Source organism: Rhinoderma darwinii, chromosome 1, assembly GCF_050947455.1.
Source record: "Rhinoderma darwinii isolate aRhiDar2 chromosome 1, aRhiDar2.hap1, whole genome shotgun sequence".
Classification (NCBI taxonomy): domain Eukaryota; kingdom Metazoa; phylum Chordata; class Amphibia; order Anura; family Rhinodermatidae; genus Rhinoderma; species Rhinoderma darwinii.
Genome location: NC_134687.1, coordinates 249,009,062 through 249,034,109, shown reverse-complemented (window position 1 = coordinate 249,034,109; position 25,048 = coordinate 249,009,062). Strand labels below are relative to the sequence as shown.

The 25,048-nt window shown below is 42.2% G+C and overlaps 76 pseudogenes; all 76 read right to left on the bottom strand.

Annotated features, from left to right (window-relative positions):
- Window positions 1-170: 170 nt before the first annotated feature.
- On the bottom strand, window positions 171-289 carry LOC142688636 (5S ribosomal RNA; annotated as a pseudogene).
- Window positions 290-356: 67 nt separating this feature from the next.
- Window positions 357-475, bottom strand: LOC142703093 (5S ribosomal RNA; annotated as a pseudogene).
- Window positions 476-542: 67 nt separating this feature from the next.
- On the bottom strand, window positions 543-661 carry LOC142736248 (5S ribosomal RNA; annotated as a pseudogene).
- Window positions 662-728: 67 nt separating this feature from the next.
- Window positions 729-846, bottom strand: LOC142668268 (5S ribosomal RNA; annotated as a pseudogene).
- Window positions 847-913: 67 nt separating this feature from the next.
- On the bottom strand, window positions 914-1,032 carry LOC142737928 (5S ribosomal RNA; annotated as a pseudogene).
- A 67-nt stretch (window positions 1,033-1,099) lies between these two features.
- Window positions 1,100-1,218, bottom strand: LOC142736609 (5S ribosomal RNA; annotated as a pseudogene).
- Window positions 1,219-1,471: 253 nt separating this feature from the next.
- LOC142700217 (5S ribosomal RNA) lies at window positions 1,472-1,590 on the bottom strand (annotated as a pseudogene).
- Window positions 1,591-2,401: 811 nt separating this feature from the next.
- LOC142703070 (5S ribosomal RNA) lies at window positions 2,402-2,520 on the bottom strand (annotated as a pseudogene).
- Window positions 2,521-2,587: 67 nt separating this feature from the next.
- Window positions 2,588-2,706, bottom strand: LOC142738348 (5S ribosomal RNA; annotated as a pseudogene).
- Window positions 2,707-2,773: 67 nt separating this feature from the next.
- On the bottom strand, window positions 2,774-2,892 carry LOC142737520 (5S ribosomal RNA; annotated as a pseudogene).
- A 67-nt stretch (window positions 2,893-2,959) lies between these two features.
- Window positions 2,960-3,078, bottom strand: LOC142738017 (5S ribosomal RNA; annotated as a pseudogene).
- A 439-nt stretch (window positions 3,079-3,517) lies between these two features.
- LOC142691406 (5S ribosomal RNA) lies at window positions 3,518-3,636 on the bottom strand (annotated as a pseudogene).
- A 67-nt stretch (window positions 3,637-3,703) lies between these two features.
- LOC142737519 (5S ribosomal RNA) lies at window positions 3,704-3,822 on the bottom strand (annotated as a pseudogene).
- Window positions 3,823-4,075: 253 nt separating this feature from the next.
- LOC142738255 (5S ribosomal RNA) lies at window positions 4,076-4,194 on the bottom strand (annotated as a pseudogene).
- Window positions 4,195-4,261: 67 nt separating this feature from the next.
- Window positions 4,262-4,380, bottom strand: LOC142738326 (5S ribosomal RNA; annotated as a pseudogene).
- A 253-nt stretch (window positions 4,381-4,633) lies between these two features.
- LOC142676410 (5S ribosomal RNA) lies at window positions 4,634-4,752 on the bottom strand (annotated as a pseudogene).
- A 67-nt stretch (window positions 4,753-4,819) lies between these two features.
- On the bottom strand, window positions 4,820-4,938 carry LOC142736804 (5S ribosomal RNA; annotated as a pseudogene).
- Window positions 4,939-5,005: 67 nt separating this feature from the next.
- Window positions 5,006-5,124, bottom strand: LOC142665485 (5S ribosomal RNA; annotated as a pseudogene).
- A 252-nt stretch (window positions 5,125-5,376) lies between these two features.
- Window positions 5,377-5,495, bottom strand: LOC142672059 (5S ribosomal RNA; annotated as a pseudogene).
- A 625-nt stretch (window positions 5,496-6,120) lies between these two features.
- LOC142732389 (5S ribosomal RNA) lies at window positions 6,121-6,239 on the bottom strand (annotated as a pseudogene).
- A 67-nt stretch (window positions 6,240-6,306) lies between these two features.
- On the bottom strand, window positions 6,307-6,425 carry LOC142735965 (5S ribosomal RNA; annotated as a pseudogene).
- Window positions 6,426-6,840: 415 nt separating this feature from the next.
- Window positions 6,841-6,959, bottom strand: LOC142736233 (5S ribosomal RNA; annotated as a pseudogene).
- A 253-nt stretch (window positions 6,960-7,212) lies between these two features.
- LOC142738325 (5S ribosomal RNA) lies at window positions 7,213-7,331 on the bottom strand (annotated as a pseudogene).
- Window positions 7,332-7,398: 67 nt separating this feature from the next.
- On the bottom strand, window positions 7,399-7,517 carry LOC142675676 (5S ribosomal RNA; annotated as a pseudogene).
- Window positions 7,518-7,584: 67 nt separating this feature from the next.
- On the bottom strand, window positions 7,585-7,703 carry LOC142665795 (5S ribosomal RNA; annotated as a pseudogene).
- A 67-nt stretch (window positions 7,704-7,770) lies between these two features.
- LOC142704404 (5S ribosomal RNA) lies at window positions 7,771-7,889 on the bottom strand (annotated as a pseudogene).
- A 440-nt stretch (window positions 7,890-8,329) lies between these two features.
- On the bottom strand, window positions 8,330-8,446 carry LOC142700150 (5S ribosomal RNA; annotated as a pseudogene).
- Window positions 8,447-8,514: 68 nt separating this feature from the next.
- Window positions 8,515-8,633, bottom strand: LOC142674487 (5S ribosomal RNA; annotated as a pseudogene).
- A 625-nt stretch (window positions 8,634-9,258) lies between these two features.
- Window positions 9,259-9,377, bottom strand: LOC142696986 (5S ribosomal RNA; annotated as a pseudogene).
- A 67-nt stretch (window positions 9,378-9,444) lies between these two features.
- On the bottom strand, window positions 9,445-9,563 carry LOC142667991 (5S ribosomal RNA; annotated as a pseudogene).
- Window positions 9,564-9,630: 67 nt separating this feature from the next.
- On the bottom strand, window positions 9,631-9,749 carry LOC142666323 (5S ribosomal RNA; annotated as a pseudogene).
- A 67-nt stretch (window positions 9,750-9,816) lies between these two features.
- Window positions 9,817-9,935, bottom strand: LOC142737370 (5S ribosomal RNA; annotated as a pseudogene).
- Window positions 9,936-10,188: 253 nt separating this feature from the next.
- On the bottom strand, window positions 10,189-10,307 carry LOC142665955 (5S ribosomal RNA; annotated as a pseudogene).
- Window positions 10,308-10,374: 67 nt separating this feature from the next.
- Window positions 10,375-10,493, bottom strand: LOC142735935 (5S ribosomal RNA; annotated as a pseudogene).
- A 241-nt stretch (window positions 10,494-10,734) lies between these two features.
- LOC142731041 (5S ribosomal RNA) lies at window positions 10,735-10,853 on the bottom strand (annotated as a pseudogene).
- A 439-nt stretch (window positions 10,854-11,292) lies between these two features.
- On the bottom strand, window positions 11,293-11,411 carry LOC142737282 (5S ribosomal RNA; annotated as a pseudogene).
- A 67-nt stretch (window positions 11,412-11,478) lies between these two features.
- Window positions 11,479-11,597, bottom strand: LOC142727049 (5S ribosomal RNA; annotated as a pseudogene).
- A 67-nt stretch (window positions 11,598-11,664) lies between these two features.
- On the bottom strand, window positions 11,665-11,783 carry LOC142696853 (5S ribosomal RNA; annotated as a pseudogene).
- A 67-nt stretch (window positions 11,784-11,850) lies between these two features.
- Window positions 11,851-11,969, bottom strand: LOC142673018 (5S ribosomal RNA; annotated as a pseudogene).
- A 67-nt stretch (window positions 11,970-12,036) lies between these two features.
- On the bottom strand, window positions 12,037-12,155 carry LOC142737123 (5S ribosomal RNA; annotated as a pseudogene).
- A 67-nt stretch (window positions 12,156-12,222) lies between these two features.
- Window positions 12,223-12,341, bottom strand: LOC142696731 (5S ribosomal RNA; annotated as a pseudogene).
- Window positions 12,342-12,408: 67 nt separating this feature from the next.
- On the bottom strand, window positions 12,409-12,527 carry LOC142736803 (5S ribosomal RNA; annotated as a pseudogene).
- A 67-nt stretch (window positions 12,528-12,594) lies between these two features.
- LOC142716940 (5S ribosomal RNA) lies at window positions 12,595-12,713 on the bottom strand (annotated as a pseudogene).
- Window positions 12,714-12,966: 253 nt separating this feature from the next.
- Window positions 12,967-13,085, bottom strand: LOC142734897 (5S ribosomal RNA; annotated as a pseudogene).
- Window positions 13,086-13,152: 67 nt separating this feature from the next.
- LOC142696609 (5S ribosomal RNA) lies at window positions 13,153-13,271 on the bottom strand (annotated as a pseudogene).
- A 67-nt stretch (window positions 13,272-13,338) lies between these two features.
- Window positions 13,339-13,457, bottom strand: LOC142667485 (5S ribosomal RNA; annotated as a pseudogene).
- A 439-nt stretch (window positions 13,458-13,896) lies between these two features.
- On the bottom strand, window positions 13,897-14,015 carry LOC142713997 (5S ribosomal RNA; annotated as a pseudogene).
- A 439-nt stretch (window positions 14,016-14,454) lies between these two features.
- Window positions 14,455-14,573, bottom strand: LOC142688779 (5S ribosomal RNA; annotated as a pseudogene).
- Window positions 14,574-14,640: 67 nt separating this feature from the next.
- LOC142727038 (5S ribosomal RNA) lies at window positions 14,641-14,759 on the bottom strand (annotated as a pseudogene).
- Window positions 14,760-14,826: 67 nt separating this feature from the next.
- On the bottom strand, window positions 14,827-14,945 carry LOC142731786 (5S ribosomal RNA; annotated as a pseudogene).
- A 67-nt stretch (window positions 14,946-15,012) lies between these two features.
- On the bottom strand, window positions 15,013-15,131 carry LOC142698298 (5S ribosomal RNA; annotated as a pseudogene).
- A 67-nt stretch (window positions 15,132-15,198) lies between these two features.
- On the bottom strand, window positions 15,199-15,317 carry LOC142735539 (5S ribosomal RNA; annotated as a pseudogene).
- A 67-nt stretch (window positions 15,318-15,384) lies between these two features.
- Window positions 15,385-15,503, bottom strand: LOC142696488 (5S ribosomal RNA; annotated as a pseudogene).
- A 67-nt stretch (window positions 15,504-15,570) lies between these two features.
- Window positions 15,571-15,689, bottom strand: LOC142727016 (5S ribosomal RNA; annotated as a pseudogene).
- A 253-nt stretch (window positions 15,690-15,942) lies between these two features.
- LOC142733689 (5S ribosomal RNA) lies at window positions 15,943-16,061 on the bottom strand (annotated as a pseudogene).
- Window positions 16,062-16,128: 67 nt separating this feature from the next.
- Window positions 16,129-16,247, bottom strand: LOC142732154 (5S ribosomal RNA; annotated as a pseudogene).
- Window positions 16,248-16,314: 67 nt separating this feature from the next.
- LOC142727005 (5S ribosomal RNA) lies at window positions 16,315-16,433 on the bottom strand (annotated as a pseudogene).
- A 439-nt stretch (window positions 16,434-16,872) lies between these two features.
- On the bottom strand, window positions 16,873-16,991 carry LOC142716268 (5S ribosomal RNA; annotated as a pseudogene).
- A 67-nt stretch (window positions 16,992-17,058) lies between these two features.
- LOC142737281 (5S ribosomal RNA) lies at window positions 17,059-17,177 on the bottom strand (annotated as a pseudogene).
- A 67-nt stretch (window positions 17,178-17,244) lies between these two features.
- LOC142696366 (5S ribosomal RNA) lies at window positions 17,245-17,363 on the bottom strand (annotated as a pseudogene).
- A 67-nt stretch (window positions 17,364-17,430) lies between these two features.
- On the bottom strand, window positions 17,431-17,549 carry LOC142673007 (5S ribosomal RNA; annotated as a pseudogene).
- A 67-nt stretch (window positions 17,550-17,616) lies between these two features.
- On the bottom strand, window positions 17,617-17,735 carry LOC142737121 (5S ribosomal RNA; annotated as a pseudogene).
- Window positions 17,736-17,802: 67 nt separating this feature from the next.
- LOC142696295 (5S ribosomal RNA) lies at window positions 17,803-17,921 on the bottom strand (annotated as a pseudogene).
- A 67-nt stretch (window positions 17,922-17,988) lies between these two features.
- On the bottom strand, window positions 17,989-18,107 carry LOC142736802 (5S ribosomal RNA; annotated as a pseudogene).
- Window positions 18,108-18,174: 67 nt separating this feature from the next.
- LOC142726994 (5S ribosomal RNA) lies at window positions 18,175-18,293 on the bottom strand (annotated as a pseudogene).
- Window positions 18,294-18,546: 253 nt separating this feature from the next.
- LOC142732555 (5S ribosomal RNA) lies at window positions 18,547-18,665 on the bottom strand (annotated as a pseudogene).
- A 67-nt stretch (window positions 18,666-18,732) lies between these two features.
- Window positions 18,733-18,851, bottom strand: LOC142731296 (5S ribosomal RNA; annotated as a pseudogene).
- A 67-nt stretch (window positions 18,852-18,918) lies between these two features.
- Window positions 18,919-19,037, bottom strand: LOC142726983 (5S ribosomal RNA; annotated as a pseudogene).
- Window positions 19,038-19,476: 439 nt separating this feature from the next.
- LOC142726973 (5S ribosomal RNA) lies at window positions 19,477-19,595 on the bottom strand (annotated as a pseudogene).
- Window positions 19,596-19,662: 67 nt separating this feature from the next.
- On the bottom strand, window positions 19,663-19,781 carry LOC142731971 (5S ribosomal RNA; annotated as a pseudogene).
- Window positions 19,782-19,848: 67 nt separating this feature from the next.
- On the bottom strand, window positions 19,849-19,967 carry LOC142736779 (5S ribosomal RNA; annotated as a pseudogene).
- Window positions 19,968-20,034: 67 nt separating this feature from the next.
- LOC142728035 (5S ribosomal RNA) lies at window positions 20,035-20,153 on the bottom strand (annotated as a pseudogene).
- A 67-nt stretch (window positions 20,154-20,220) lies between these two features.
- LOC142693246 (5S ribosomal RNA) lies at window positions 20,221-20,339 on the bottom strand (annotated as a pseudogene).
- Window positions 20,340-20,592: 253 nt separating this feature from the next.
- On the bottom strand, window positions 20,593-20,711 carry LOC142715710 (5S ribosomal RNA; annotated as a pseudogene).
- Window positions 20,712-20,778: 67 nt separating this feature from the next.
- Window positions 20,779-20,897, bottom strand: LOC142697008 (5S ribosomal RNA; annotated as a pseudogene).
- Window positions 20,898-21,150: 253 nt separating this feature from the next.
- Window positions 21,151-21,269, bottom strand: LOC142700655 (5S ribosomal RNA; annotated as a pseudogene).
- Window positions 21,270-25,048: the final 3,779 nt, after the last annotated feature.

Sequence of the window (25,048 nt, the reverse complement as noted above, 5' to 3'; positions counted from 1 at the left end):
GATTCCCAGACAGTCTCCCACACTGGTACTAGCGATGCCTTAAGCTGTGTAACTTCTGCGATCTGACGAGCGCAGGCACATTCAGCTTAGAATGGCCATTGACGTTAAATGCTTTAATCCATAGTCCTATTTAATCTATTGTGAAACAAAATCTAAACGACATAATAAAAATTCAACCGCACCACGGATTCCCAGACAGTCTCCCACACTGGTACTAGCGAGGCCTTAAGCTGTGTAACTTCTGCGATCTGACGAGCGCAGGCACATTCAGCTTAGAATGGCCATTGACGTTAAATGCTTTAATCCATAGTCCTATTTAATATATTGTGAAACAAAATCTAAACGACATAATAAAAAGTCAACCGCACCACGGATTCCCAGACAGTCTCCCACACTGGTACTAGCGAGGCGTTAAGCTATGTAACTTCTGCGATCTAACGAGAGCAGGCACATTCAGCTTAGAATGGCCATTGACATTAAATGATTTAATCCATAGTCCTTTTTAATCGATTGTGAAACAAAATCTAAACGACATTATAAGAAGTCAACCACACCACGGATTCCCAGACAGTCACCCACACTGGTACTAGCAAGGCCTTAAGCTGTGTAACTTCTGCGATCTGACGAGAGCAGGCACATTCAGCTTAGAATGGCCATTGACATTAAATGCTTTAATCCATAGTCCTTTTTAATCGATTGTGAAACAAAATCTAAACGACATAATAAAAAGTCAACGCACCACGGATTCCCAGACAGTCTCCCACACAGGTACTAGCGAGGCCTTAAGCTGTGTAACTTCTGCGATCTGACGAGAGCAGGGACATTCAGCTTAGAATGGCCATTGACATTAAATGCTTTAATCCATAGTCCTTTTTAATCGATTGTGAAACAAAATCTAAACGACATAATAAAAAGTCAACCGCACCACGGATTCCCAGACAGTCTCCCACACTGGTACTAGCGAGGCCTTAGGCTGTGTAACTTCTGCGATCTGACGAGAGCAGGGACATTCAGCTTAGAATGGCCATTGACATTAAATGCTTTAATCCATAGTCCTTTTTAATCGATTGTGAAACAAAATCTAAACGACATAATAAAAATTCAACCGCACCACGGATTCCCAGACAGTCTCCCACACTGGTACTAGCGAGGCCTTAAGCTGTGTAACTTCTGCGATCTGACGAGAGCAGGCACATTCAGCTTAGAATGGCCATTGACGTTAAATGCGTTAATCCATAGTCCTATTTAATCTATTGTGAAACAAAATATAAACGACATAATAAAAAGTCAACCGCATCACGGATTCCCAGACAGTCTCCCACACTGGTACTAGCGAGGCGTTAAGCTATGTAACTTCTGCGATCTAACGAGAGCAGGCACATTCAGCTTAGAATGGCCATTGACATTAAATGCTTTAATCCATAGTCCTTTTTAATCGATTGTGAAACAAAATCTAAACGACATAATAAGAAGTCAACCGCACAACGGATTCACAGACAGTCACCCACACTGGTACTAGCGAGGCCTTAAGCTGTGTAACTTCTGCGATCTGACGAGAGCAGGCACACTCAGCTTAGAATGGCCATTGACATCAAAAGCTTTAATCCATAGTCCTATTTAATCTATTGTGAAACAAAATCTAAACAACATAATAAAAAGTCAAGCGCACCACGGATTCCCAGACAGTCTCCCATACTGGTACTAGCGGGGCCTTAAGCTGTGTAACTTCTGCATTCTGACGAGAGCAGGCACATTCAGCTTAGAATGGCCATTGTTGTTAAATGCTTTAATCCATAGTCCTATTTAATCTATTGTGAAACAAAATCTAAACGACATAATAAAAAGTCAACCGCACCACGGATTCCCAGACAGTCTCCCAGACAGTCTCCCAGACAGTCTCCCAGACAGTCTCCCAGACAGTCTCCCAGACAGTCTCCCAGACAGTCTCCCAGACAGTCTCCCAGACAGTCTCCCAGACAGTCTCCCAGACAGTCTCCCAGACAGTCTCCCAGACAGTCTCCCAGACAGTCTCCCAGACAGTCTCCCAGACAGTCTCCCAGACAGTCTCCCAGACAGTCTCCCAGACAGTCTCCCAGACAGTCTCCCAGACAGTCTCCCAGACAGTCTCCCAGACAGTCTCCCAGACAGTCTCCCAGACAGTCTCCCAGACAGTCTCCCAGACAGTCTCCCAGACAGTCTCCCAGACAGTCTCCCAGACAGTCTCCCAGACAGTCTCCCAGACAGTCTCCCACACTGGTACTAGCGAGGCCTTAAGCTGTGTAACTGCTGCGATCTGACGAGAGCAGGCACATTCAGCTTAGAATGGCCATTGACATTAAATGCTTTAATCCATAGTCCTTTTTAATCGATTGTGAAACAAAATCTAAACGACATAATAAAAAGTCAACCGCACCACGGATTCCCAGACAGTCTCCCACACTGGTACTAGCGAGGCGTTAAGCTATGTAACTTCTGCGATCTAACGAGAGCAGGCACATTCAGCTTAGAATGGCCATTGACATTAAATCCTTTAATCCATAGTCCTTTTTAATCGATTGTGAAACAAAATCTAAACGACATAATAAGAAGTCAACCGCACCACGGATTCACAGATAGTCTCCCACACTGGTACTAGCGAGGCCTTAAGCTGTGTAACTTCTGCGATCTGACGAGAGCAGGCACACTCAGCTTAGAATGGCCATTGACATTAAAAGCCTTAATCCATAGTCCTATTTAATCTATTGTGAAACAAAATCTAAACAACATAATAAAAAGTCAACCGCACCACGGATTCCCAGACAGTCTCCCACACTCGTACTAGCGAGGCCTTAAGCTGTGTAACTTCTGCGATCTGACGAGAGCAGGGACATTCAGCTTAGAATGGCCATTGACATTAAATTCTTTAATCCATAGTCCTTTTTAATCGATTGTGAAACAAAATCTAAACGACATAATAAAAAGTCAACTGCACCACGGATTCCCAGACAGTCTCCCACACTGGTACTAGCGAGGCCTTAAGCTGTATAACTTCTGCGATCTGACGAGAGCAGGCACATTCAGCTTAGAAAAGCCATTGACGTTAAATGCTTTAATCCATAGTCCTATTTAATCTATTGTGAAACAAAATCTAAACGACATAATAAAAAGACAACCGCACCACGGATTCCCAGACAGTCTCCCACACTGGTACTAGCGAGGCGTTAAGCTATGTAACTTCTGCGATCTAACGAGAGCAGGCACATTCAGCTTAGAATGGCCATTGACATTAAATGCTTTAATCCATAGTCCTTTTTAATCGATTGTGAAACAAAATCTAAACGACATATTAAGAAGTCAACCGCACCACGGATTCCCAGACAGTCTCCCAAACTGGTGCTAGCAAGGCCTTTATCTGTGTAACTTCTGCGATCTGACGAGAGCAGGGACATTCAGCTTAGAATGGCCATTGACAATAAATGCTTTAATCCATAGTCCTTTTTAATCGATTGTGAAACAAAATCTAAACGACATAATAAGAAGTCAACCGCACCACGGATTCACAGATAGTCTCCCACACTGATACTAGCGAGGCCTTAAGCTGTGTAACTTCTGCGATCTGACGAGAGCAGGCACACTCAGCTTAGAATGGCCATTGACATTAAAAGCCTTAATCCATAGTCCTATTTAATCTATTGTGAAACAAAATCTAAACAACATAATAAAAAGTCAACCGCACCACGGATTCCCAGACAGTCTCCCACACTCGTACTAGCGAGGCCTTAAGCTGTGTAACTTCTGCGATCTGACGAGAGCAGGGACATTCAGCTTAGAATGGCCATTGACATTAAATTCTTTAATCCATAGTCCTTTTTAATCGATTGTGAAACAAAATCTAAACGACATATTAAGAAGTCAACCGCACCACGGATTCCCAGACAGTCTCCCAAACTGGTGCTAGCGAGGCCTTTATCTGTGTAACTTCTGCGATCTGACGAGAGCAGGGACATTCAGCTTAGAATGGCCATTGACAATAAATGCTTTAATCCATAGTCCTTTTTAATCGATTGTGAAACAAAATCTAAACGACATAATAAAAATTCAACCGCACCACGGATTCCCAGACAGTCTCCCACACTGATACTAGCGAGGCCTTAAGCTGTGTAATTTCTGCGTTCTGACGAGAGCAGGCACATTCAGCTTAGAATGGCCATTGACGTTAAATGCTTTAATCCATAGTCCTATTTAATCTATTGTGAAACAAAATCTAAACGACATAATAAAAAGTCAACCGCACCACGGATTCCCAGACAGTCTCCCACACTGGTACTAGCGAGGCCTTAAGCTGTGTAACTTCTGCGATCTGACGAGAGTAGGCACATTCAGCTTAGAATGGCCATTGACATTAAAAGCCTTAATCCATAGTCCTATTTAATCTATTGTGAAACAAAATCTAAACAACATAATAAAAAGTCAACCGCACCACGGATTCCCAGACAGTCTCCCACACTCGTACTAGCGAGGCCTTAAGTTATGTAACTTCTGCGATCTGACGAGGGCAGGCACATTCAGCTTAGAATGGCCATTGACATTAAATGCTTTAATCCATAGTCCTTTTTAATCGATTGTGAAACAAAATCTAAACGACATAATAAAAATTCAACCGCACCACGGATTCCCAGACAGTCACCCACACTGGTACTAGCAAGGCCTTAAGCTGTGTAACTTCTACGTTCTGACGAGAGCAGGCACATTCAGCTTAGAATGGCCATTGACGTTAAATGCTTTAATCCATAGTCCTATTTAATCTATTGTGAAACAAAATCTAAACGACATAATAAAAAGTCAACCGCACCACGGATTCCCAGACAGTCTCCCACACTGGTACTAGCGAGGCCTTAAGCTGTGTAACTTCTGCGATCTGACGAGAGCAGGCACATTCTGCTTAGAATGGCCATTGACATTAAATGCTTTAATCCATAGTCCTTTTTAATCGATTGTGAAACAAAATCTAAACGACATAATAAAAAGTCAACCGCACCACGGATTCCCAGACAGTCTCCCACACAGGTACTAGCGAGGCCTTAAGTTGTGTAACTTCTGCGATCTGACGAGAGCAGGGACATTCAGCTTAGAATGGCCATTGACATTAAATGCTTTAATCCATAGTCCTTTTTAATCGATTGTGAAACAAAATCTAAACGACATAATAAAAAGTCAACCGCACCACGGATTCCAGAAAGTCTCCCACACTGGTACTAGCGAGGCCTTAGGCTGTGTAACTTCTGCGATCTGACGAGAGCAGGGACATTCAGCTTAGAATGGCCATTGACATTAAATGCTTTAATCCATAGTCCTTTTTAATCGATTGTGAAACAAAATCTAAACAACATAATAAAAATTCAACCGCACCACGGATTCCCAGACAGTCTCCCACACTGGTACTAGCGAGGCCTTAAGCTGTGTAACTTCTGCGACCTGACGAGAGCAGGCACATTCAGCTTAGAATGGCCATTGACGTTAAATGCTTTAATCCATAGTCCTATTTAATCTATTGTGAAACAAAATCTAAACGACATAATAAAAAGTCAACCGCATCACGGATTCCCAGACAGTCTCCCACACTGGTACTAGCGAGGCGTTAAGCTATGTAACTTCTGCGATCTAACGAGAGCAGGCACATTCAGCTTAGAATGGCCATTGACATTAAATGCTTTAATCCATAGTCCTTTTTAATCGATTGTGAAACAAAATCTAAACGACATAATAAGAAGTCAACCGCACAACGGATTCACAGACAGTCACCCACACTGGTACTAGCGAGGCCTTAAGCTGTGTAACTTCTGCAATCTGACGAGAGCAGGCACACTCAGCTTAGAATGGCCATTGACATTAAAAGCCTTAATCCATAGTCCTATTTAATCTATTGTGAAACAAAATCTAAACAACATAATAAAAAGTCAAGCGCACCACGGATTCCCAGACAGTCTCCCACACTGGTACTAGCGAGGCCTTAAGCTGTGTAACTTCTGCGATCTGACGAGAGCAGGCACATTCAGCTTAGAATGGCCATTGACATTAAATGCTTTAATCCATAGTCCTTTTTAATCGATTGTGAAACAAAATCTAAACGACATAATAAAAAGTCAACCGCACCACGGATTCCCAGACAGTCTCCCACACTGGTACTAGTGAGGCCTTAAGCTGTGTAACTTCTGCGATCTGACGAGAGCAGGGACATTCAGCTTAGAATGGCCATTGACATTAAATGCTTTAATCCATAGTCCTTTTTAATCGATTGTGAAACAAAATCGAAACAACATAATAAAAAGTCAACCGCTCCACGGATTCCCAGACAGTCTCCCACCCTGGTACTAGCGAGGCCTTAGGCTGTGTAACTTCTGCGATCTGACGAGAGCAGGGGCATTCAGCTTAGAATGGCCATTGACTTTAAATGCTTTAATCCATAGTCCTTTTTAATCGATTGTGAAACAAAATCTAAACGACATAATAAAAAGTCAACCGCACCACGGATTCCCAGACAGGTACTAACGAGGCCTTAAGCTGTGTAACTTCTGCGATCTGACGAGAGCAGGGACATTCAGCTTAGAATGGCCATTGACATTAAATGCTTTAATCCATAGTCCTTTTTAATCGATTGTGAAACAAAATCTAAACGACATAATAAAAAGTCAACCGCACCACGGATTCCCAGACTGGTACTAGCGAGGCCTTAAGCTGTGTAACTTCTGCGATCTGACGAGAGCAGGGACATTCAGCTTAGAATGGCCATTGACATTAAATGCTTTAATCCATAGTCCTTTTTAATCGATTGTGAAACAAAATCTAAACGACATAATAAAAGTTCAACTGCACCACGGATTCCCAGACAGTCTCCCACACTGGTACTAGCGAGGCCTTAAGCTGTGTAACTTCTGCGATCTGACGAGAGCAGGCACATTCAGCTTAGAATGGCCATTGACGTTAAGTGCTTTAATCCATAGTCCTATTTAATCTATTGTGAAACAAAATCTAAACGACATAATAAAAAGTCAACCGCACTACGGATCCCCAGACAGTCTCCCACACTGGTACTAGCAAGGCATTAAGCTGTGTAACTTCTGCGATCTAACGAGAGCAGGCACATTCAGCTTAGAATGGCCATTGTCATTAAATGCTTTAATCCATAGTCCTTTTTAATCGATTGTGAAACAAAATCTAAACGACATAATAAAAAGTCAACCGCACCACGGATTCCCAGACAGTCTCCCACACTGGTACTAGCGAGGCCTTAAGCTGTGTAACTTCTGCGATCTGACGAGAGTAGGCACATTCAGCTTAGAATGGCCATTGACATTAAAAGCCTTAATCCATAGTCCTATTTAATCTATTGTGAAACAAAATCTAAACAACATAATAAAAAGTCAACCGCACCACGGATTCCCAGACAGTCTCCCACACTCGTACTAGCGAGGCCTTAAGTTGTGTAACTTCTGCGATCTGACGAGAGCAGGCACATTCAGCTTAGAATGGCCATTGACATTAAAAGCTTTAATCCATAGTCCTTTTTAATCGATTGTGAAACAAAATCTAAACGACATAATAAAAATTCAACCGCACCACGGATTCCCAGACAGTCACCCACACTGGTACTAGCAAGGCCTTAAGCTGTGTAACTTCTGCGTTCTGACGAGAGCAGGCTCATTCAGCTTAGAATGGCCATTGACGTTAAATGCTTTAATCCATAGTCCTATTTAATCTATTGTGAAACAAAATCTAAACGACATAATAAAAATTCAACCGCACCACGGATTCCCAGACAGTCTGCCACACTGGTACTAGCGAGGCCTTAAGCTGTGTAACTTCTGCGACCTGACGAGAGCAGGCACATTCAGCTTAGAATGGCCATTGACGTTAAATGCTTTAATCCATAGTCCTATTTAATCTATTGTGAAACAAAATCTAAACGACATAATAAAAAGTCAACCGCATCACGGATTCCCAGACAGTCTCCCACACTGGTACTAGCGAGGCGTTAAGCTATGTAACTTCTGCGATCTAACGAGAGCAGGCACATTCAGCTTAGAATGGCCATTGACATTAAATGCTTTAATCCATAGTCCTTTTTAATCGATTGTGAAACAAAATCTAAACGACATAATAAGAAGTCAACCGCACAACGGATTCACAGACAGTCACCCACACTGGTACTAGCGAGGCCTTAAGCTGTATAACTTCTGCAATCTGACGAGAGCAGGCACACTCAGCTTAGAATGGCCATTGACATTAAAAGCCTTAATCCATAGTCCTATTTAATCTATTGTGAAACAAAATCTAAACAACATAATAAAAAGTCAAGCGCACCACGGATTCCCAGACAGTCTCCCACACTGGTACTAGCGAGGCCTTAAGCTGTGTAACTTCTGCGTTCTGATGAGAGCAGGCACATTCAGCTTAGAATGGCCATTGATGTTAAGTGCTTTAATCCATAGTCCTATTTAATCTATTGTGAAACAAAATCTAAACGACATAATAAAAAGTCAACCGCACCACGGATTCCCAGACAGTCTCCCACACTGGTACTAGGGAGGCCTTAAGCTGTGTAACTTCTGCGACCTGACGAGAGCAGGCACATTCAGCTTAGAATGGCCATTGACGTTAAATGCTTTAATCCATAGTCCTATTTAATCTATTGTGAAACAAAATCTAAACGACATAATAAAAAGTTAACCGCATCACGGATTCCCAGACAGTCTCCCACACTGGTACAAGCGAGGCGTTAAGCTATGTAACTTCTGCGATCTAACGAGAGCAGGCACATTCAGCTTAGAATGGCCATTGACATTAAATGCTTTAATCCATAGTCCTTTTTAATCGATTGTGAAACAAAATCTAAACGACATAATAAGAAGTCAACCGCACAACGGATTCACAGACAGTCACCCACACTGGTACTAGCGAGGCCTTAAGCTGTGTAACTTCTGCAATCTGACGAGAGCAGGCACACTCAGCTTAGAATGGCCATTGACATTAAAAGCCTTAATCCATAGTCCTATTTAATCTATTGTGAAACAAAATCTAAACAACATAATAAAAAGGCAAGCGCACCACGGATTCCCAGACAGTCTCCCACACTGGTACTAGCGAGGCCTTAAGCTGTGTAACTTCTGCGTTCTGACGAGAGCAGGCACATTCAGCTTAGAATGGCCATTGATGTTAAATGCTTTAATCCATAGTCCTATTTAATCTATTGTGAAACAAAATCTAAACGACATAATAAAAAGTCAACCGCACCACGGATTCCCAGACAGTCTCCCACACTGGTACTAGCGAGGCCTTAAGCTGTGTAACTTCTGCGATCTGACGAGAGCAGGCACATTCAGCTTAGAATGGCCATTGACATTAAATGCTTTAATCCATAGTCCTTTTTAATCGATTGTGAAACAAAATCTAAACGACATAATAAAAAGTCAACCGCACCACGGATTCCCAGACAGTCTCCCACACTGGTACTAGTGAGGCCTTAAGCTGTGTAACTTCTGCGATCTGACGAGAGCTGGGACATTCAGCTTAGAATGGCCATTGACATTAAATGCTTTAATCCATAGTCCTTTTTAATCGATTGTGAAACAAAATCGAAACAACATAATAAAAAGTCAACCGCTCCACGGATTCCCAGACAGTCTCCCACACTGGTACTAGCGAGGCCTTAGGCTGTGTAACTTCTGCGATCTGACGAGAGCAGGGGCATTCAGCTTAGAATGGCCATTGACATTAAATGCTTTAATCCATAGTCCTTTTTAATCGATTGTGAAACAAAATCTAAACGACATAATAAAAATTCAACCGCACCACGGATTCCCATACAGTCTCCCACACTGGTACTAGCGAGGCCTTAAGCTGTGTAACTTCTGCGATCTGACGAGAGCAGGCACATTCAGCTTAGAATGGCCATTGACGGTAAATGCTTTAATCCATAGTCCTATTTAATCTATTGTGAAACAAAATCTAAACGACATAATAAAAAGTCAACCGCACCACGGATTCCCAGACAGTCTCCCACACTATTACTAGCGAGGCGTTAAGCTATATAACTTCTGCGATCTAACGAGAGCAGGCACATTCAGCTTAGAATGGCCATTGACATTAAATGCTTTAATCCATAGTCCTTTTTAATCGATTGTGAAACAAAATCTAAACGACATAATAAGAAGTCAACCGCACCACGGATTCACAGACAGTCTCCCACACTGGTACTAGCGAGGCCTTAAGCTGTGTAACTTCTGCGATCTGACGAGAGCAGGCACACTCAGCTTAGAATGGCCATTGACATTAAAAGCCTTAATCCATAGTCCTATTTAATCTATTGTGAAACAAAATCTAAACGACATAATAAAAGGTCAACCGCACCACGGATTCCCAGACAGTCTCCCACACTGGTACTAGCGAGGCCTTAAGCTGTGTAACTTCTGCGATCTGACGAGAGCAGGCACATTCAGCTTAGAATGGCCATTTACATTAAATGCTTTAATCCATAGTCCTTTTTAATCGATTGTGAAACAAAATCTAAACGACATAATAAAAAGTCAACCGCACCACGGATTCCCAGACAGGTACTAACGAGGCCTTAAGCTGTGTAACTTCTGCGATCTGACGAGAGCAGGGACATTCAGCTTAGAATGGCCATTGACATTAAATGCTTTAATCCATAGTCCTTTTTAATCGATTGTGAAACAAAATCTAAACGACATAATAAAAATTCAACCGCACCACGGATTCCCAGACAGTCTCCCACACTGGTACTAGCGAGGCCTTAAGCTGTGTAACTTCTGCGATCTGACGAGAGCAGGTACATTCAGCTTAGAATGGCCATTGACGTTAAATGCTTTAATCCATAGTCCTATTTAATCTATTGTGAAACAAAATCTAAACGACATAATAAAAAGTCAACCGCATCACGGATTCCCAGACAGTCTCCCACACTGATACTAGCGAGGCGTTAAGCTATGTAACTTCTGCGATCTAACGAGAGCAGGCACATTCAGCTTAGAATGGCCATTGACATTAAATGCTTTAATCCATAGTCCTTTTTAATCGATTGTGAAACAAAATCTAAACGACATAATAAGAAGTCAACCGCACAACGGATTCACAGACAGTCACCCACACTGGTACTAGCGAGGCATTAAGCTGTGTAACTTCTGCGTTCTGACGAGAGCAGGCACACTCAGCTTAGAATGGCCATTGACATTAAAAGCCTTAATCCATAGTCCTATTTAATCTATTGTGAAACAAAATCTAAACAACATAATAAAAAGTCAACCGCACCACGGATTCCCAGTCAGTCTCCCACACTGGTACTAGCGAGGCCTTAAGCTGTGTAACTTCTGCGATCTGACGAGAGCAGGCACATTCAGCTTAGAACGGCCATTGACATTAAATGCTTTAATCCATACTCCTTTTTAATCGACTGTGAAACAAAATCTAAACGACATAATAAAAAGTCAACCGCACCACGGATTCCCAGACAGTCTCCCACACTGGTACTAGCGAGGCCTTAAGCTGTGTAACTTCTGCGATCTGACGAGAGCAGGGACATTCAGCTTAGAATGGCCATTGACGTTAAATGCTTTAATCCATAGTCCTTTTTAATCGATTGTGAAACAAAATCTAAACGACATAATAAAAAGTCAACCGCACCACGGATTCCCAGACAGTCTCCCACACTGGTACTAGCGAGGCCTTAAGCTGTGTAACTTCTGCGATCTGACGAGAGCAGGCACATTCAGCTTAGAATGGCCATTGACATTAAATGCTTTAATCCATAGTACTTTTTAATCGATTGTGAAACAAAATCTAAACGACATAATAAAAAGTCAACCGCTCCACGGATTCCCAGACAGTCTCCCACACTGTTACTAGCGAGGCCTTAAGCTGTGTAACTTCTGCGATCTGACGAGAGCAGGGACATTCAGCTTAGAATGGCGATTGACATAAAATGCTTTAATCCATAGTCCTTTTTAATCGATTGTGAAACAAAATCTAAACGACATAATAAAAATTCAACCGCACCACGGATTCCCAGACAGTCTCCCACAATGGTACTAGTGAGGCCTTAAGCTGTGTAACTTCTGCGTTCTGACGAGAGCAGGCACATTCAGCTTAGAATGGCCATTGACGTTAAATGCTTTAATCCATAGTCCTATTTAATCTATTGTGAAACAAAATCTAAACGACATAATAAAAAGTCAACCGCACCACGGATTCCCAGACAGTCTCCCACACTGGTACTAGCGAGGCCTTAAGCTGTGTAACTTCTGCGATCTGACGAGAGCAGGCACATTCAGCTTAGAATGGCCATTGACATTAAAAGCCTTAATCCATAGTCCCATTTAATCTATTGTGAAACAAAATCTAAACAACATAATAAAGAGTCAACCGCACCACGGATTCCCAGACAGTCTCCCACACTGGTACTAGCGAGGCCTTAAGCTGTGTAACTTCTGCGATCTGACGAGAGCAGGCACATTCTGCTTAGAATGGCCATTGACATTAAAAGACTTAATCCATAGTCCTATTTAATCTATTGTGAAACAAAATCTAAACAACATAATAAAAAGTCAACCGCACCACGGATTCCCAGACAGTCTCCCACACTAGTACTAGCGAGGCCTTAAGCTGTGTAACTTCTGCGATCTGACGAGAGCAGGGACATTCAGCTTAGAATGGCCATTGACATTAAATGATTTAATCCATAGTCCTTTTTAATCGATTGTGAAACAAAATCTAAACGACATAATAAAAATTCAACCGCACCACGGATTCCCAGACAGTCTCCCACACTGGTACTAGCGAGGCGTTAAGCTGTGTAACTTCAGCGATCTAACGAGAGCAGGAACATTCAGCTTAGAATGGCCATTGACATTAAATGCTTTAATCCATAGTCCTTTTTAATCTATTGTGAAACAAAATCTAAACGACATAATAAAAAGTCAACCGCACCACGGATTCCCAGACAGTCTCCCACACTAGTACTAGCGAGGCCTTAAGCTGTGTAACTTCTGCGATCTGACGAGAGCAGGCGCATTCAGCTTAGAATGGCCATTGACATTAAAAGCCTTAATCCATAGTCCCATTTAATCTATTGTGAAACAAAATCTAAACAACATAATAAAGAGTCAACCGCACCACGGATTCCCAGACAGTCTCCCACACTGGTACTAGCGAGGCCTTAAGCTGTGTAACTTCTGCGATCTGACGAGAGCAGGCACATTCAGCTTAGAATGGCCATTGACATTAAAAGCCTTAATCCATAGTCCTATTTAATCTATTGTGAAACAAAATCTAAACAACATAATAAAAAGTCAACCGCACCACGGATTCCCAGACAGTCTCCCACACTGGTACTAGCGAGGGCTTAAGCTGTGTAACTTCTGCGATCTGACGAGAGCAGGGACATTCAGCTTAGAATGGCCATTGACATTAAATGATTTAATCCATAGTCCTTTTTAATCGATTGTGAAACAAAATCTAAACGACATAATAAAAATTCAACCGCACCACGGATTCCCAGACAGTCTCCCACACTGGTACTAGCGAGGCGTTAAGCTGTGTAACTTCAGCGATCTAACGAGAGCAGGCACATTCAGCTTAGAATGGCCATTGACATTAAATGCTTTAATCCATAGTCCTTTTTAATCGATTGTGAAACAAAATCTAAACGACATAATAAAAAGGCAACCGCACCACGGATTCACAGACAGTCTCCCACACTGGTACAAGCAAGGCCATAAGCTGTGTAACTTCTGCGATCTGACGATAGCAGGCACATTCAGCTTAGAATGGCCATTGACATTAAAAGCTTTAATCCATAGTCCTATTTAATCTATTGTGAAACAAAATCTAAACAACATAATAAAAAGTCAACCGCACCACGGATTCCCAGACAGTCTCCCACACTGGTACTAGCGAGGCCTTAAGCTGTGTAACTTCTGCGTTCGGACGAGAGCAGGCACATTCAGCTTAGAATGGCCATTGACGTTAAACGCTTTAATCCATAGTCCTATTTAATCTATTGTGAAAAAAAATCTAAACGACATAATAAAAAGTCAACCGCACCACGTATTCCCAGACAGTCTCCCACACTGGTACTAGTGAGGCGTTAAGCTGTGTAACTTCTGCGTTCTGACAAGAGCAGGCACATTCAGCTTAGAATGGCCATTGCCGTTAAATGCTTTAATCCATAGTCCTATTTAATCTATTGTGAAACAAAATCTAAACGACATAATAAAAAGTCATCCGGACCACGGAGTCCCAGACAGTCTCCCACACTGGTACTAGCGAGGCCTTAAGCTGTGTAACTTCTGCGATCTGACGAGAGCAGGCACATTCAGCTTAGAATGGCCGTTGACATTAAATGCTTTAATCCATAGTCCTTTTTAATCGATTGTGAAACAAAATCTAAACGACATAATAAAAAGTCAACCGCACCACGGATTCCCAGTCAGTCTCCCACACTGGTACTAGCGAGGCCTTAAGCGGTGTAACTTCTGCGATCTGACGAGAGCAGGCACATTCAGCTTAGAACGGCCATTGACATTAAATGCTTTAATCCATACTCCTTTTTAATCGATTGTGAAACAAAATCTAAACGACATAATAAAAAGTCAACCGCACCACGGATTCCCAGACAGTCTCCCACACTGGTACTAGCGAGGCCTTAAGCTGTGTAACTTCTGCGATCTGACGAGAGCAGGGACATTCAGCTTAGAATGGCCATTGACGTTAAATGCTTTAATCCATAGTCCTTTTTAATCGATTGTGAAACAAAATCTAAACGACATAATAAAAAGTCAACCGCACCACGGATTCCCAGACAGTCTCCCACACTGGTACTAGCGAGGCCTTAAGCTGTGTAACTTCTGCGATCTGATGAGAGCAGGCACATTCAGCTTAGAATGGCCATTGACATTAAATGCTTTAATCCATAGTACTTTTTAATCGATTGTGAAACAAAATCTAAACGACATAATAAAAAGTCAACTGCTCCACGGATTCCCAGACAGTCTCCCACACTGTTACTAGCGAGGCCTTAAGCTGTGTAACTTCTGCGATCTGACGAGAGCAGGGACATTCAGCTTAGAATGGCCATTGACATAAAATGCTTTAATCCATAGTCCTTTTTAATCGATTGTGAAACAAAATCTAAACGACATAATAAAAATTCAACCGCACCACGGATTCCCAGACAGTCTCCCACAATGGTACTAGTGAGGCCTTAAGCTGCGTAACTTCTGCGTTCTGACGAGAGCAGGCACATTCAGCTTAGAATGGCCATTGACGTTAAATGCTTTAATCCATAGTCCTATTTAATCTATTGTGAAACAAAATCTAAACGACATAATAAAAAGTCAACCGCACCACGGATTCCCAGACAGTCTCCCACACTGGTACTAGCGAGGCCTTAAGCTGTGTAACTTCTGCGATCTGACGAGAGCAGGCACATTCAGCTTAGAATGGCCATTGACATTAAAAGACTTAATCCATAGTCCTATTTAATCTATTGTGAAACAAAATCTAAACAACATAATAAAAAGTCAACCGCACCACGGATTCCCAGACAGTCTCCCACACTGGTACTAGCGAGGCCTTAAGCTGTGTAACTTCTGCGATCTGACGAGAGCAGGGACATTCAGCTTAGAATGGCCATTGACATTAAATGATTTAATCCATAGTCCTTTTTAATCGATTGTGAAACAAAATCTAAACGACATAATAAAAATTCAACCGCACCACGGATTCCCAGACAGTCTCCCACACTGGTACTAGCGAGGCGTTAAGCTGTGTAACTTCAGCGATCTAACGAGAGCAGGAACATTCAGCTTAGAATGGCCATTGACATTAAATGCTTTAATCCATAGTCCTTTTTAATCTATTGTGAAACAAAATCTAAACGACATAATAAAAAGTCAACCGCACCACGGATTCCCAGACAGTCTCCCACACTAGTACTAGCGAGGCCTTAAGCTGTGTAACTTCTGCGATCTGACGAGAGCAGGCGCATTCAGCTTAGAATGGCCATTGACATTAAAAGCCTTAATCCATAGTCCCATTTAATCTATTGTGAAACAAAATCTAAACAACATAATAAAGAATCAACCGCACCACGGATTCCCAGACAGTCTCCCACACTGGTACTAGCGAGGCCTTAAGCTGTGTAACTTCTGCGATCTGACGAGAGCAGGCACATTCAGCTTAGAATGGCCATTGACATTAAAAGCCTTAATCCATAGTCCTATTTAATCTATTGTGAAACAAAATCTAAACAACATAATAAAAAGTCAACCGCACCACGGATTCCCAGACAGTCTCCCACACTGGTACTAGCGAGGCCTTAAGCTGTGTAACTTCTGCGATCTGACGAGAGCAGGGACATTCAGCTTAGAATGGCCATTGACATTAAATGATTTAATCCATAGTCCTTTTTAATCGATTGTGAAACAAAATCTAAACGACATAATAAAAATTCAACCGCACCACGGATTCCCAGACAGTCTCCCACACTGGTACTAGCGAGGCGTTAAGCTGTGTAACTTCAGCGATCTAACGAGAGCAGGCACATTCAGCTTAGAATGGCCATTGACATTAAATGCTTTAATCCATAGTCCTTTTTAATCGATTGTGAAACAAAATCTAAACGACATAATAAAAAGTCAACCGCACCACGGATTCACAGACAGTCTCCCACACTGGTACAAGCAAGGCCATAAGCTGTGTAACTTCTGCGATCTGACGATAGCAGGCACATTCAGCTTAGAATGGCCATTGACATTAAAAGCCTTAATCCATAGTCCTATTTAATCTATTGTGAAACAAAATCTAAACAACATAATAAAAAGTCAACCGCACCACGGATTCCCAGACAGTCTCCCACACTGGTACTAGCGAGGCCTTAAGCTGTGTAACTTCTGCGATCTGACGAGAGCAGGCACATTCAGCTTAGAATGGCCGTTGACATTAAATGCTTTAATCCATAGTCCTTTTTAATCGATTGTGAAACAAAATCTAAACGACATAATAAAAAGTCAACCGCACCACGGATTCCCAGTCAGTCTCCCACACTGGTACTAGCGAGGCCTTAAGCTGTGTAACTTCTGCGATCTGACGAGAGCAGGCACATTCAGCTTAGAACGGCCATTGACATTAAATGCTTTAATCCATACTCCTTTTTAATCGACTGTGAAACAAAATCTAAACGACATAATAAAAAGTCAACCGCACCACGGATTCCCAGACAGTCTCCCACACTGGTACTAGCGAGGCCTTAAGCTGTGTAACTTCTGCGATCTGACGAGAGCAGGCACATTCAGCTTAGAATGGCCATTGACATTAAATGCTTTAATCCATAGTACTTTTTAATCGATTGTGAAACAAAATCTAAACGACATAATAAAAAGTCAACCGCTCCACGGATTCCCAGACAGTCTCCCACACTGTTACTAGCGAGGCCTTAAGCTGTGTAACTTCTGCGATCTGACGAGAGCAGGGACATTCAGCTTAGAATGGCGATTGACATAAAATGCTTTAATCCATAGTCCTTTTTAATCGATTGTGAAACAAAATCTAAACGACATAATAAAAATTCAACCGCACCACGGATTCCCAGACAGTCTCCCACAATGGTACTAGTGAGGCCTTAAGCTGTGTAACTTCTGCGTTCTGACGAGAGCAGGCACATTCAGCTTAGAATGGCCATTGACGTTAAATGCTTTAATCCATAGTCCTATTTAATCTATTGTGAAACAAAATCTAAACGACATAATAAAAAGTCAACCGCACCACGGATTCCCAGACAGTCTCCCACACTGGTACTAGCGAGGCCTTAAGCTGTGTAACTTCTGCGATCTGACGAGAGCAGGCACATTCAGCTTAGAATGGCCATTGACATTAAAAGCCTTAATCCATAGTCCCATTTAATCTATTGTGAAACAAAATCTAAACAACATAATAAAGAGTCAACCGCACCACGGATTCCCAGACAGTCTCCCACACTGGTACTAGCGAGGCCTTAAGCTGTGTAACTTCTGCGATCTGACGAGAGCAGGCACATTCTGCTTAGAATGGCCATTGACATTAAAAGACTTAATCCATAGTCCTATTTAATCTATTGTGAAACAAAATCTAAACAACATAATAAAAAGTCAACCGCACCACGGATTCCCAGACAGTCTCCCACACTGGTACTAGCGAGGCCTTAAGCTGTGTAACTTCTGCGATCTGACGAGAGCAGGGACATTCAGCTTAGAATGGCCATTGACATTAAATGATTTAATCCATAGTCCTTTTTAATCGATTGTGAAACAAAATCTAAACGACATAATAAAAATTCAACCGCACCACGGATTCCCAGACAGTCTCCCACACTGGTACTAGCGAGGCGTTAAGCTGTGTAACTTCAGCGATCTAACGAGAGCAGGAACATTCAGCTTAGAATGGCCATTGACATTAAATGCTTTAATCCATAGTCCTTTTTAATCTATTGTGAAACAAAATCTAAATGACATAATAAAAAGTCAACCGCACCACGGATTCCCAGACAGTCTCCCACACTAGTACTAGCGAGGCCTTAAGCTGTGTAACTTCTGCGATCTGACGAGAGCAGGCGCATTCAGCTTAGAATGGCCATTGACATTAAAAGCCTTAATCCATAGTCCCATTTAATCTATTGTGAAACAAAATCTAAACAACATAATAAAGAGTCAACCGCACCACGGATTCCCAGACAGTCTCCCACACTGGTACTAGCGAGGCCTTAAACTGTGTAACTTCTGCGATCTGACGAGAGCAGGCACATTCAGCTTAGAATGGCCATTGACATTAAAAGCCTTAATCCATAGTCCTATTTAATCTATTGTGAAACAAAATCTAAACAACATAATAAAAAGTCAACCGCACCACGGATTCCCAGACAGTCTCCCACACTGGTACTAGCGAGGCCTTAAGCTGTGTAACTTCTGCGATCTGACGAGAGCAGGGACATTCAGCTTAGAATGGCCATTGACATTAAATGATTTAATCCATAGTCCTTTTTAATCGATTGTGAAACAAAATCTAAACGACATAATAAAAATTCAACCGCACCACGGATTCCCAGACAGTCTCCCACACTGGTACTAGCGAGGCTTTAAGCTGTGTAACTTCAGCGATCTAACGAGAGCAGGCACATTCAGCTTAGAATGGCCATTGACATTAAATGCTTTAATCCATAGTCCTTTTGAATCGATTGTGAAACAAAATCTAAACGACATAATAAAAAGTCAACCGCACCACGGATTCACAGACAGTCTCCCACACTGGTACAAGCAAGGCCATAAGCTGTGTAACTTCTGCGATCTGACGATAGCAGGCACATTCAGCTTAGAATGGCCATTGACATTAAAAGCCTTAATCCATAGTCCTATTTAATCTATTGTGAAACAAAATCTAAACAACATAATAAAAAGTCAACCGCACCACGGATTCCCAGACAGTCTCCCACACTGGTACTAGCGAGGCCTTAAGCTGTGTAACTTCTGCGATCTGACGAGAGCAGGGACATTCAGCTTAGAATGGCCATTGACATTAAATGCTATAATCCATAGTCCTTTTTAATCGATTGTGAAACAAAATCTAAACGACATAATAAAAATTCAACCGCACCACGGATTCCCAGACAGTCTCCCACACTGGTACTAGCGAGGCCTTAAGCTGTGTAACTTCTGCGTTCTGACGAGAGCAGGCACATTCAGCTTAGCATGGCCATTGATGTTAAATGCTTTAATCTATAGTCCTATTTAATCTATTGTGAAACAAAATCTAAACGACATAATAAAAAGTCAACCACACCACGGATTCCCAGACAGTCTCCCACACTGGTACTAGCGAGGCCTTAAGCTGTGTAACTTCTGCGATCTGACGAGAGCAGGCACATGCAGCTTAGAATGGCCATTGACATTAAATTCTTTAATCCATAGTCCTTTTTAATCGATTGTGAAACAAAATCTAAACGACATAATAAAAAGTCAACCGCACCACGGATTCCCAGACAGTCTCCCACACTAGTACTACCGAGGCCTTAAGCTGTGTAACTTCTGCGATCTGATGAGAGCAGGCACATTCAGCTTAGAATGGCCATTGACATTAAATGCTTTAATCCATAGTCCTTTTTAATCGATTGTGAAACATAATCTAAACGACATAATAAAAAGTCAACCGCACCACGGATTCCCAGACAGTCTCCCACACTGGTACTAGCGAGGCTTTAAGCTGTGTAACTTCTGTGATCTGACGAGAGCAGGCACATTCAGCTTAGAATGGCCATTGACATTAAATGATTTAATCCATAGTCCTTTTTAATCGATTGTGAAACAAAATCTAAACGACATAATAAAAAGTCAACCGCACCACGGATTCCCAGACAGTCTCCCACACTGGTACTAGCAAGGCCATAAACTGTGTAAATTCTGCGATCTGACGATAGCAGGCACATTCAGCTTAGAATGGCCATTGACATTAAAAGCCTTAATCCATAGTCCTATTTAATCTATTGTGAAACAAAATCTAAACAACATAATAAAAAGTCAACCGCACCACGGATTCCCAGACAGTCTCCCACACTGGTACTAGCGAGGCCTTAAGCTGTGTAACTTCTGCGATCTGACGAGAGCAGGAACATTCAGCTTAGAATGGCCATTGACATTAAATGCTTTAATCCATAGTCCTTTTTAATCGATTGTGAAAGAAAATCTAAACGACATAATAAAAAGTCAACCGCACCACGGATTCCCAGACAGTCTCCCACACTGGTACTAGCGAGGCCATAAGCTGTGTAACTTCTGCGATCTGCCGAGAGCAGGGACATTCAGCTTAGAATGGCCATTGACATTAAATGCTTTAATCCATAGTCCTTTTTAATCGATTGTGAAACAAAATCTAAACGACATAATAAAAATTCAACCGCACCACGGATTCCCAGACAGTCTCCCAAACTGGTACTAGCGAGGCGTTAAGCTGTGTAACTTCTGCGATCTAACGAGAGCAGGCACATTCAGCTTAGAATGGCCATTGACATTAAACGCTTTAATCCATAGTCCTTTTTAATCGATTGTGAAACAAAATCTAAACGACATAATAAATAGTCAACCGCACCAAGGATTCCCAGACAGTCTCCCACACTGGTACTAGCAAGGCCTTAAGCTGTGTAACTTTTGCGATCTGACGAGAGCAGGCACATTCAGCTTAGAGTGGCCATCGACATCAAACGCTTTAATCCATAGTCTTTTTTAATAGATTGTGAAACAAAATCTAAACGACATAATAAAAAGTCAACCGCACCACGGATTCCCAGACAGTCTCCCACACTGGTACTAGCAAGGCCTTAAACTGTGTAATTTCTGCAATCTGACGACAGCAGGAACATTGAGCTCAGAATGGCCATTGACATTAAATGCTTTAATCTATAGTCCTTTTTAATCGATTGTGAAACAAAATCTAAACGACATAATAAAAAGTCAACCGCACCACGGATTCCCAGACAGCCTCCCACACTGGTACTAACGAGGGATTAAGCTGTGTAACTTCAGCGATCTGACGAGAGCAGGCACATTCAGCTTAGAATGGCCATTGACATTAACCCCTTAAGGTCGCAGCCTAGTTTGGGCCTTAAGGCTCAGAGCCCATTTTTTAAATCTGACATATTTCACTTTATGTGGTAATAACGTCGGAATGCTTAAACCTATCCAAGCGATTCTGAGATTGTTTTCTCGTGAGACATTGGGCTTTATGTTAGTGGTAAAATTGTCAATATATTCAGTGTTTATTTGTGAAAAATTGCAAAAATTTGAAAAAATAGCATTTTTCCGAATTTTAATGCATGTGCTTGTAAAACAGATGGTTATACCAGCCAAAATAGTTACTAGTTCACATTTCGCATAAGTCTACTTTAGATCTGCATAGTTTTTAGAGCATTATTTTATTTTTCTTGGACGTTACAAGGCTTAGAATTTTCTGGTGCTAAGTCATGTGTGCAGAAGCCCCTGAGGTATCAGTACAGTTGAAACCCCCGAGAAGTGACCCCGTTTTAAAAACGACACCCCTTAAGGAATTCATCTAGAGGTGTAGTGAGCATTTTGACCCCACAGGTATTGTGTAAAAGATAATGCCCAGCAGATGGTGCAGTGTGAGATTTGCAATTTTCTATATATATGCTATGTCAGTGTCCGATATATTGTGCCCATCATGTGCTACCAGAGACATACACCCCATAAACTGTAATGTGGGTTCTCCCGGGTACGGCAATACCCTACATGTGGCTGTTATTAGCTGCCTGGGCACACGGCAGGGCTCAGAAGGAAAGGACCACCATTTGGCCTACTGGAACTTTTCTGGTGCTAAGTCTTGTACGCAGAAGCCCCTAAGGTACCAGTACAGTTGAAACCCCCGAGAAGTGACCCTGTTTTAAAATCTACACCCCTTAAGGCATTCAACTAGAGGTGTAGTGAGCATTTTGACTACACAGGTATTGTGTAAAAGATAATGTGCAGCAGTTGGTGCAGAGTGAAATTTGCAATTTTCTATACATATATGCCAATTCAGTGTCCGATATAGTGTGCCCAGCATGCGCCACCGGAGATATACACCTCATAAACTGTAATGTTGGTTCTCCCGGGTACGGCAATACCCCACATGTGGCTGTTATCAGCTGCCTGGGCACACAGCAGGGCTCAGAGGGGAAAGATGAGGAGGGGTAAGCTGTGCGAAGTGGATCAGAGCGAGTAAAACTGGGGTAAATTAAAAATAAAGGGATGGATGATAAATTTGAAAACACTTTCATACAGAGCTCTGGTTTTTCGGGACACACGTCACATTGATATATTGTGTCCCTCCTTATCCCCCTCTTATAGCAGACTTTGCACCTCTTTTGACTTTTTCCCTTCTTGCCAGTTTGGGGAACTTCTCCTAAAAAGTGTTGCCCTGGTACGATGCGTGTGGCCTCGCTTCCAGAAGTACTGTAGGGCTTCAGGACTTGATCTGACAAGTCCACCCCTCCCATGTACCTATTGTAGTCCAGGATGCAGTCTGGTTTGGGGGTCTCTGTACTGGTACCTCGTACAGGTACATGGGTACTGGTGTGGCATCTCCCTTGTCTTGTACTTGACACACAATATGTTGCTGCTAGAATGTGCCCGGCTCTCACGCCTTCTTTTTTGCCCAAGCAGAGTCTTAGGGAGGCCTCTCAGATTTCTTCTAGCAGTGCCGCATGCCGCAGGACTTCTGGAAGCGAGGCAGTCGAAGAGTGGGACGCTGGTATAAAAATTATCCAGGTAGAGTAGACCCTGGTCCAGCAGTGGGTGCACCAAATCCCACACAATTTTTGTATTAACTCCCAGTAAGGGGGGGCATTCTGGGGGCTGAATACTGGTGTCCTTCCCTTCATATATCCTAAATTTGTAGGTATACCCTGATGCACTGTCGAACCCTCCCTTTAAAATGTACCAAGGACTCATCAATAGAAATACACTTCTCGGGGTTGTATGCTTGGGAAAACCGGGCACTGAAACGGTCTAATAGGGGTCTCCGTTTATACAAACGGTCAAAACTGGGGTCATTTCGGGGTGGGCACGGCTCATTATGAGTATAATGTAAGAACCGAAGTATTGCCTCATTTTTATTTTATTTTGTCGTTTCCAGCTCAGTTCTGAAGTTGCTTTGAGGGGCCCATATATTAGACACCCTTATCAAACACCCCATTTCAGAAACTAGACCCCTCAAAGTATTCACAACAGCATTTAGAAAGTTTATTAACCCTTTAGGTGTTTCACAGGAATTTAGAGCAAAGTAGAGGTGACTTTTAATTAATTTAATTTATTAGGCACCATGTCCGGTTTGAAGAGGTCTTGTGGTGCTAAAACAGTGGAAACCCCCAAAAGTGACCCCTTTTTGGAAACTAGAGACCTTGAGGAATTCATTGTAGTTTTCTTGAGGTGCATGCGACTTTTTGATCAGTTTTTATTCTATTTTTAAGAGGCGTGGTGACTAAAAAACAGGAATTTTACTATTGTTTTTTATTAAAATTTTTTTACAGTGTTCACATGCGCTATAAATGACATATTCACTTTATTCTGCGGGGCGATACGATTATGGCGATACCCTATGTTTAGAGTTTTATTTTATGTCTTATGGCGTTTGCACAATAAAATACATTTTGTAAAGTATAATTTATTTTTTGTGTTACCTTATTCTAAGAGCCATAACTGTTTTATTTTTCCATCAGGAAAGTCGTGCGAGGAGTTATTTTTTGCATAACGAACTGTAGTTTCGATCAGTACCATTTTTAGGTACATGCGACTTTTTGATCTGTTTTTATTCCATTTTTTGGGAGATGAAGTGACCAAACAATTGTGATTGTGGTACGGTTTATTATTATTTTCTTTTACGGCGTTCACCACGCGGGATAAATAACGACATTGTTTTGTAGTTCAGGACGTTACGGACGCGGCGATACCAATTATGTATAGTTTATTTGTTTATTTATATTTTTTTATTAATAATAAAGGACTGATAAGGGAAAAAGGGGGATTTTTACTTTTAAAACTTTTATTTTCTTTTTTTTACACAACTTTTTTTTACTTTGTCCCACTAGGGGACATGAGGGCAGGAGGCTCTCATCGCTATTCTAATACACTGCACTACATACGTAGTGCAGTGTATTAGAACTGTCAGCTGTTCGCTGACAGCAAGCATAGTGGGTCCTGACTTGGTCAGGACCCACTAGGCTTCCGTCGATGGCATAGCCAGAGTCCATCGTTAGAATTCTGGTTGCCATAGTAGCCATCGCGGCCCGCTATCGTGTAGCAGGCCGGCGATGGCAGCTTAACCCCTAAGAAGCCGCGATCGCTATTGAACGCGGCTTCTAAGGGGTTAATCGGCGGGGACCACCGCGATCGGTCCCTGCACACTGAGCTGTGATAGCCTGCTGTCGGAAACAGCAGGTATCAGAACTCAAACACGCGCCGGGGAAAGATGGCGCCGTGTT